Below are 10,252 nucleotides of genomic sequence, written 5' to 3'. Positions count from 1 at the left end.
ATTCTCGATTTTCAGGTAAACATTGTACTAAAGACTTATTATTTCCCGTTTATATAATTATTGTTATTTGTTGTTATAGATGCATATTAATTGTTGTTTATTTCTGTATTTTATTATTTACTTGATAATAAAAACTCGATTTTCAGACTACAGAATCGATCCCTGAAATATCCCCAGATTACGATCTTACATATATGTAGTCATGTATTACAGCTTTTGATTTGACCTGTAAGCTTGAGATGTTGGATTAACATTTATGTCCATGACAAACATTTCACAAATTACACAGCTTAAAGAACTAATCTCAAAAAAACTGTTATTACCCTTTAACATGTTCCAAAAGAAATTTAAATATGTTCAACGAGCCTTCAACAAGACTTTTTAACATTTTCAAAACGCATCTTTTTTAAAAATAATCCCAAGTGTCTCGTATCGATAACTATATCAATGGTTTAATCATCGATATAGACTCTATTATGCGGCAACGTGGAAGATTTCCGCGTGATGCGAGTTCCGCTAAGCGGTATCGCGGCAGCCGATCAATTGCGAGGACATCAATACTCATTAACGTTCGTTGCATCGGCGTTCGGATCGTTCCGGACAAAGATTTCAGTGACTTGCCCGGTAACCATAACGGATGACCACACGGTGAACGTGCAGGTCTACAAGGGTTGATGACGATGCCAGGATCACTGGCAACACAAATTAAGGCGCAGTAGAGGAAGTTGTCATTGAAAGCTAGGAACCACAAAGAAGCAGTTGGAAAATGGACAAATATCTACGTGGCCATTTTCATGAATAGAACTATCCGAGATGTCGGACTTCTTGTAGCTACATATTTCAATTTCATTGTCCATTCATAGTTGATATTCAATTTTAAGATTTTTCGAAATATTTCTAAGTTCACCGTCGAAAAGAAGCAAACGATTGATTGTTACTAACGTACATATTCTTACAACATGAACCATAACTTACATCCTCGGATTCATCCAATAACTATCATTCACTAGTAACTTAATAGGCAATTTCTAACAAAGAAACATTTCTAAATTCCAGCAATACACAACAAAGATACCAACATATGAATTATACAAAACTCAAATAAATCCAAAACACCATACAGGACTTTCCAAATCACAGCTGGAATAACCTGGGCGTGTGCTTTCGAGGACTTTCCACGATCTCGAGAAATGAAGTGCTCATCGATACTGTTCTCCTGACAAATGTGCGCATTGTCGGTGAACAGCGTGCTTCCAACTTCACAATTACACCGTTGCTCGATTATTCGATGTAAAAGGAGAACCAGGATGCTTTCCATCGACGGGAGCCGGTCCGTTCTGGACGAACGGATCGTTGAATGCCGGCAGATCCTTTTTACGCTTCCTCCCCGGAGGATCGGTATCTTCCTACGATTCGTCATCGGCAAAAACTTTTCTTCTCAATGACCGTACGTCGCTGAATGTGTCCCGAACGACGTATCCATGAACGGGTACACCTGTAGCTACTGACTGCTATTCCCGAAATAATTCGGGTCATAATAATAAGCCTGCAGCCGGAACGAACACAAGGACGACGGCCCATTGACTCCGTTTTTCGTACGAGTGAATAGGAACGAGACGAATTGTGCACACGATGAATCGGCACCATAGCTCTCTCGAGGCTAGTGGCTCCTTGAATGAAGATGTCGTCGCTGTTTCCGCAGAGAAATAACATCCAGTCGATCCTGAGATTGTCCATAAATTATATCCTCTACTCCAGTTTGCTATTTCTGCGGCTATTCTTTTCTATTGGTATTTGGGGATTTTTCTGGTTAGTTGTTTACTTACCTGCGCAGCTGAGCGTGATGGCATTTTTTAGCAAATTGTCAGCGCAAGAAGGGCCTGCGGTTAGTGCAGTTTTATTAGCTGTCTGGCGTTTATAAGGTGACTCTCTGGGTTCAAATTATTTACTTTGCAATAAATTTATTTTATGTATTATATTATATAAATTTATTTTAATGTATTTATCTTAAGTATATCTAGATAATGACAATTATTCATTCGACTAATGAAAAACAATTACCTCCCATGAATGTACACATAGTCGAACGTCGACGAGGTAGGAATACAATGTCTTATTTTATTTAAGACAATCCCAACGGTTGGAAGAAAGGGGACAATATCAAATAATTGGTTTCTCACGTGCTGTGACACATAGCTATAGGTGCACTTCTAGTCGTGGGGGCAGCAGCGTGTAGAGATTTGGCTATTCCAAATTCGAGGTACGGATGTAAAATAATGTATCTGGACCTATGGCAAATAATTCGAGTTAAAGTAACTTTTACTTAATTTTAGCGAAATGAATTATGAATTATGAATTTTAACAAAATTGTTGCCTTATAGAGGTTTCCAAGTAATAAAGGTTCAACTATATATACATATGCACGTTATCAAATTTTCAGCTTTGATTCCTCCTTTGCCAGAACGTCGCTAAAATATCCTGGATACACGCAAGTTGGCGTAACGAGGAAAAAGTCATAACGTTTAACTCCCTGCGAAGAAAACATCCTGTACCCCAATATCGATAACTACCCAATTGTGCAGCCTCTGGAGGTTCGTTTCTGATGTAATCAGGGAATACGCAGGGGGTGCTACTAATTGTAATCGTATAATACAGTCGACCGAGGGGTAACGGGCATCGCAAAGAATTGATTCTGGTTACGTTAATATAATCAGAAATTCAGGACTTGCTCGTCCCTGCCCTTATGAAATATGTACCACGGGAGTTGACAGTATTCGCGTCTTATTTATTTACCGCCCATACCACGATCGCAGAAAATCAACGACCCGTTTCGAGCATTTGCTGCACTCTGCACGAAAATATATTTTGGCACGACAATGGGAAGTTTTTAAGAATCGAAAAAGTGTCCATGTCTGTTTATTCGATCCTGTTTATTCGATTATAGGTCAACTTAGATATCATGGAATTTTATATGATATTTTTTAAAGTAATGTTATTTCTAAATCGAACATATTGATTAAATTTTGATTACCATGATTAATTCAGTCCTCTTGCACAGGTATAATACTTGCATAACATTAACAAGCTCTGCAATAAAGCAAACGAAAAAACGAATTACACGACTATTCTGTATCATTGTGCAAGAAGCTGCTGTTTTTCCAAAAGCTAGCTATCCTTCCAAAAGAATATAGAACGTTATGGTAAGAAATCACGAGAGGAAAGACTAATATTAAGCCACGTTTCTAACATTTTGATTAAAAGTTTGATTTCAACTTTTCCAGCGGGACTCTCATAAATTCCTAACCTATAAACATCTGACGGTAACCTCGCAATATCTAGTGCAACAAATAGCATGAAACGAGAAACGTTCCGCGAGAGAATCGCAACAAAGTAGTAAGTAGATGCGTAATGTCGAAAGAGGGCAGCTTGGCGGCAGTGTATTAAACATCAAAGACAAGAGTAGGAAAGAGAAAGGGAATCTGAATGGTGAGAGGAGGAGGTTGGTAAAAGTGGGCAAGATCGCGCGCGCTTGAAAAGGCATCCATCGGCTCCTCTTTCAGCGGCGCGCATGAAACGAGCGCGCGGTATCGGCGCGGCGATGGAGCGGAGAGCGCGCGTAATCAATCAGTTTCATGGGAGCACGGAGGCCCGGCGCGTTAATGCCTGGTAGAAAACTGAATACACGCGCGGTTACCGCGCTCGCCAGACGAGGATTCGGCCGAGTGCAACGCGCAAGATGAATACGGGACCGACTACGAATGCATGCTTGCACCAGCTACTGTTCGCTGGATAGTTGCCTCAATGCCCGATCCCTGTGTGCACGTGTCTTCGTATATATATGCGGTGTCTCAGAATTATAGGTCAATTGGATTGGTGATGGTAAGGATTGAAAATATAGGAATATTTTTGTCTAAGGAATATGCAATTGATACTGCTTTACTTTCTTAGGAACACAATTATACGCGCGTTATGGATACGAGTTGATGCGTTTGCTAACGAGCATGACCTGTTTGGAATGAGCAGTTGTTAAGCATGAAGTAAGAAACGGATTATTGTTTGATGATATATGAAGAATAAGAATATCCTGTTCTTGCATTTTGTTACAGTACTTTTTCAAATGTGATGAGAGAATAGAAAATAGAATAGTAAGTAGTTAAAAGGTTTCCAGCAGCGTTAAAATTGTCAATTCACGAATATTTGGTATCAAATACTGCAAAACTGTAAATTTTGCCGGTATTTAAGGAACAAAAAAGCGAACAGCATACTTTATATATGAAACAATACACACATAATTTCCTATTTCAAATTTCACTGAAATATCATGAAAACGATCCATAAAGTTATATAGTGGATTGCTCATTGGCAAGTGCTCAAAACTTGCGCTCTTGAAGCTTCGTTATTAAAACTTAAAGGCACGTTGTATATAGGCATATATATATATATATATATATGTACATACGTTTATCAGGCAAAAAATGTTATTTACAACTGCTCTTATCAACCCTCACATAATGGACTAGTAGTTCTGAAACACCCTGTATATATGTACATGGTATGTTACGCCACTGACGAACGCATTGTGCCAGCGTAGCGAGTAAACGAGTCACGCTGCGTCACGTTCTGGCCCACCACCGCAGCAGCAGCAGCCCTTCTCCTTTTGTACGAACACCCCGCCGCTTTTCAGCCCGGCCAGAATTACGTTACGCCGCTTTACTATCGGCCAGTTTATATTCGAGGTTTATGCGGACCTCGGCTAGATACACGTGAATAGCGTTTTAATCGAATCGCGCCGCAGCCACGTAATGATATTTACTCCCTTCCTTTACCGTGCACTCCACGTTATAGAACGGGGGAAGACTCCCCCTTTCGCTCTTTCCCCCCCTTTTTTTGATATGTCTTTGTTTTTTGTCCTCCCTTATTTGTTCTCTGTTCAGTTGTTTGTCCGCAGATTGGAAAATTGAAATCTTTTGGCCAGTTCCTTGGCCTTTGGTACCGAATTTTGAATTCTCCAGTTACATTGGATATGATAGATTTGGTGCTTGGTTTTTAGATACTCGGATACTGGTTCCTTTTGCACGATCGAACTAATGACTTTAATGAAATTTTACAAGTTATAACTTGCAAAGTATTTATCATTTCATAAATATTCTTGCGTAAGATTAACGAATCTAGTAATAACTTATATAGAAAAACTTATGAAACTTCAAAGAAGAAGTCTATAATTTATAACCTATAACTTGTCAGTTTGCTAATATTATTAGTTGGTAAATTATTGCACAAAAGGATCCTGGTGTGATAGTTATAACAGAAGTTACTTTTAATCTGATCACGCTCTCGTCTTCTCACAAATTTTCTATTTTCTAGTTAAATATAGACAAACTATTGTTAATACACGTATTTTTCAAGTTATAACAAATACATATCAAAAACTCCAACAATAGTATGCCAATACACTAACTAATAATAACAACTCTATATGTTTATCTTTCTTACCTGGTTTCAGCAGATAATAACTCTATACGTTTTTCTAACCTCATTTCAGGCACTCAAGACATCAATTCGTTGGCGTACGAAAAGCGAATCGAATTCCGAGTTCGAGGATGGAGAAGATGAAAACTGTCGAAATGTTCGCACATGCCTGCTCATAACTTAATGGAGTTGACAAGTCGTCGACGAGGATGATGGACTGCGCTAGATCCAGGGGATTCCTGCAACCCCAACGCGGGGCTAAAAGCGGATTCGCCACGGGCAGCTGCGGCGACGCGACTCCTCTCGCCTTCTAGCTCATTTTCCTCCTCCTTATTTTTCGGGGGAAATCAACTCTCTCGCTTTCTCTCTCGTCCGTGTAATCGGTTTTTCTGTTGTGTCACTTGAACATGGCAGCCTTTGTGCACACGCGTGTTTTACACGAGACCCGTGTCCAGAATTATGCACGGGACGACCCCTCGTCGGAACTTCGAGAAGCGAAAACCACTTTATTATACGCCCGTCGAAATTTTCATTCATACTCGTTTTACTTCGTCATGGTTCCTTAATACCGTTCGATGCTGAAATATAAACGCGAACGTGCGTAACTTATGCGTAATAGGTTCATTGTTTAGTCTATAGAATCTTCCTGGAGTGAAAAGTTAGTCAGGTTTTTAATAGATGATTTAAGAGATAAATGATAATTATTTTTCTAACCTTACTTCGATTACTCAAAGTGTCAGTATAGTATTGTGAGATAGAGACAAACTCTATTAAATTAGTGAAACTACTTTTATGGAATCTGATAAGCGATGGTTTTCACGTGTTCAATTATTTTTTGGTTTGATAAATGATGTCATAACGTATAATAGTGATATTAAAAGATAAAGATGACTTGTATAGATAGTCAACAAAAATTGAACGTGATTTATAATTTTAGGAAGAGGAAATTTAGATCTACCGATATGGAAATGAGTTTTGGTAAATTTATATCCGATGGTAATATATTGTTATCTTAGTTACAGTTGATAAAGTAGAAAATGCAATACAAGTATGCTCACCTGATATGCATCTTATTCTAATGGCTATTTTAATGTCATTTCCAACGTTACCGATGCAGCAAAGAATAAGATTAGAATATCAGTAGCGGTTGGAATTAAAACTAAATTTTACGTATCAAACTATGAATAAAGTAGATGGTATAGATAAATAGAAAGGATAGATAAGGATTATCAAGTATTCAATTATCTTTCTATTAATACTACTAATTTATTAATCTTTCCACTTCTCTATTTTTTGTTCTTACTGTTTCTTGTGTGAAAAAGAAGAAGTAACTGTTGAATAAAAATTAAATACAGTTTCTAGGCTTAGGTCTACTGCAATTTTGAACTTGCTTTCTAAAGTGTCATTACATACCTTTACATTAACAATTTACTCTAACATTTGATGTTACATTATGATTTATATTTCCACTTAAATACCAATAGGTATTCAATATAACCATTTTCCTTTTCCAGAGTCACTTAACCCTTATATATAAGCTTATTGCATATTAATACATTCTTACATTCCATCAACCTGCAAGAAGTTCTATGGAAAAAGCAAAAGAATACGTAAAGTCTTACGCCACCATAAAATGGTCTTGCATATGTATTATTTAATTACAGAACTCTTCGATTAGTACGTGCTTCGCAAAGACAAGATCCAGTCGAGTCATACTCGATGATAAAAGTAAAGCCTAACGCTTGTCTCCAAATTGTATGAGGTAACACCTATGCGACAAGGTGAAACCGATTAAAAGGTGACATTAATCGAGTTACCTCGTGCAGCGAGTGCCTAATCGATCACAGACTTTCAATTTATTACGAAAGCCACGTCGAGGATTGTCGTCTGCATACTTGCGCGTCATTGAACGTTGTAGCGTGAGGAGCACGCTCAAGCGATGATGTTAGAAGACTGCGTTTGTGATAACATTCGATTTCAAGGCCGCGAATGCACTCTCTTACCGATGCTCGTGCAACCGGTTCCTTCGGATTACATCGATAGTCTGGCAAAAGACGCGGCGCTTTCGCGTCACTGTTACTCATAAAGAAAAACGAAATTTCAAGCACATTCAGAGATGTTCTCGAAATGTTATTAATCGAAAACCATACGTGAAAAATATGAAAAGTCGTATTTTGCAGAAGAGTAATTTCAAAATTCAATATGTCGTTAAGCAATTCCATACCAAAATTATCTTTCCATTTGATTTTGCGATTAAACAGGTGTCTTTCATCCTCCTGAACGTTTGGCAAACTATAAATTATTTCAACCATAAACTATATATATTTAACAATAAATCAATTATTAATTCCCGTTAATCGTAAATTGCTATTTATCTCGTGGTTTGTTTGATATTCGCAAAAATTTTCTTAAGAAATTATAACTATACTGTGGAAAATTTTCATCACGAACAAACGTGTGAACAAACTGTACATTTATGATCTTTAACAATAATAATTGTAAAGCAATACATACGTAAGTGTATACACGAATTTCAATTTTTACGTTTAAACGTAGACTTTCTTGATACATTCCCTGCCAAATTGCTAATGTGTTTCGCATAATATATATTAGCATTAAACCGGCCCGGCCTTATTTCACACCGGTTGCTCGGCAAAAGGGCCGAATTCACTTTCACAAAGCCACACGAAGTGAAGTGGAAGACTCCTTTCGAAACGTGGCAACGAAATCCCGTCCCACGCGAGGGCATAACCAGATCATTGCCGATTCCATGGATAAGATCGAGTATAGTTAAATTGTTTCCATCGGCAACGCGATCGTCTTTGTTTAAAAGTCTGAAACATATGTCTGTGAATAACCTGCCTGATGGTGTATCGTGCTGAGACGCGGCTGCTCGTGACTAATGTGACCTTCACCCTTGCCTCGTTTCACCGACTGGTCATTTCTCTTCCAGTGGCCAGCTAACTTCTTGAACTAGCACCGCAGCCGGTCCGGTTGCCAATGTTTAGGTGATGGTATCACGAAGGAAGATTTCTTCGTTGTATCGTTGATACTCTGCCAATTTTTTACCGAATAATTATTATTATAACGACAAACGAGAGGAGAAACGTCGAATATATTTTTATTTTATTTTATGTATCTTCTTATATATTTTATTTCGTGTATCTTCTTTGTTATTGAATAATCTGTTCTTCCATACTATTCTACGAAACAGCAAATACTTTCTTGCGGATCTTAAGCGCATTTTTAATTCAAGTAATAATGAAACGAAAGAAAAGGAGCAACCTAAGATATTTCTCTGTTAAGTCCTTAATCCTCAAATTTTTTGCTGCATAATTTTTTCTTCTCGAAGCTAATCCAATAACGACGGAGCTGTAGACGAATAAGAAATATTTCACAAGATAAAATTAACGTACCTTCCATAAACGATCGGTTTCTTCGTAAATATTAGAACACGTCGCTAATGTAATAAAGACGAAGAAGAGGAACAATGTGAAATATTTTACTTCGACGTGAGATTCCATGCTGGATCTCTAATAGCGTGCAGGTCTCTTGCTAAGCAGTGTTCCTTTTTGTGACTGCTGTTAGGTATGCTGTTAATCTGGTAATACAGCTTTTCAAATAACGTCTTCGCGGTTATTACTGATTAGTATCATATATGAGTGAAAGACAAGATGAAATATTTGATGTTCATAGGAGATATAATTTCAGTTTAATGACCGTTTTTCGTTCAATAATTTTTCTTCGATAGTAATTGATGACGCGGTGTTACAAGCTTTCGCATCGGTGATTGGTACGTGATGAAATTGCGGAAGAAGAGTAAGATGCAATGTTTCGTGTATTTAGCACGTTCTTCGATATACATACACATGTACTTGGCTTGATCGTATATCTTTCGAAATTATCAAAAATTTAAATAAACCGACAATTTCTTGAAACTGAATCGTACAGGAAAAAGAATTAATTGAAGTATTTAATCGAAACTCTATATAGTAATTATATAGTGATTGATTGGATAATAGATATTGGCCTTTGTAATAGGCTTTTATATAATCCTTTGATTTCAAACAAACGCTATATCTTGAGAACATTATTATATGTAACTTTATGGACTATGCTAACAACTAACCTTGTTTCAAATGATAATTTAATTATCATCTTATAGAATGAATTATGGATTACACTCATACTGAATAAGAATGGTTTATTGAAAATACCACGATCTTTAATACAATAATATTTCCGGATAAATCTGAAGAGAAAATTTCGCTTGCTCGTTGTTCTCATTCTCTAATTGTACAATTTGTAAAAGTTGTTCAAAATTGAACTAAATGCGAACTGTAGCAAATTACAATTAATTAATACCCGATCTATTCTCGACGATAGATTTGTATTGTTTTATATCCTTCGTAAACATCATAAATTACAACAAATTCAACGTAAAGCCTCGTATATCTTGAAACGCGAAGTATCCCACAAAAGCATAAGATGCTGCACCAAGCTCCAAAGGCACAGTGGAAAAAGAGAAACGAAAAAGAGTCTGAGGATCACGTAACGTCGTTATTCAACGTTATTCAACTCGATTAAACGTGTTCCTTTGCACCAAACCACCCAGTTAATTCGCACGATATCCATAGTCATTTCTTTTCCGGCTGGTCGCGGTATCAGAACTTTCACGCTCGAAATGTTGGCTGGCCATTGCGAAATTAGATGATATTTACAGAAACGTGTCGGCTTTTCGCTTGTTCGCTTTATAAACTGATTATATCGTAGAAATTGTAAG

General features: G+C 37.3%; 1 long non-coding RNA gene across 1 annotated transcript; it reads right to left on the bottom strand.

Annotated features, from left to right (window-relative positions):
- Positions 1-90: 90 nt before the first annotated feature.
- LOC126915866 (uncharacterized) lies at positions 91-2,865 on the bottom strand. The gene is made up of 2 exons (XR_007710367.1): positions 1,827-2,865; positions 91-1,723 (listed from the first exon to the last, which is right to left on the bottom strand). It is a non-coding gene; the product is annotated as an uncharacterized LOC126915866 (long non-coding RNA).
- Positions 2,866-10,252: the final 7,387 nt, after the last annotated feature.

The sequence above is a fragment of the Bombus affinis genome, chromosome 4, assembly GCF_024516045.1.
Source record: "Bombus affinis isolate iyBomAffi1 chromosome 4, iyBomAffi1.2, whole genome shotgun sequence".
Lineage (NCBI taxonomy): Eukaryota > Metazoa > Arthropoda > Insecta > Hymenoptera > Apidae > Bombus > Bombus affinis.
This window is presented reverse-complemented; position numbering and strand designations above follow the sequence as displayed.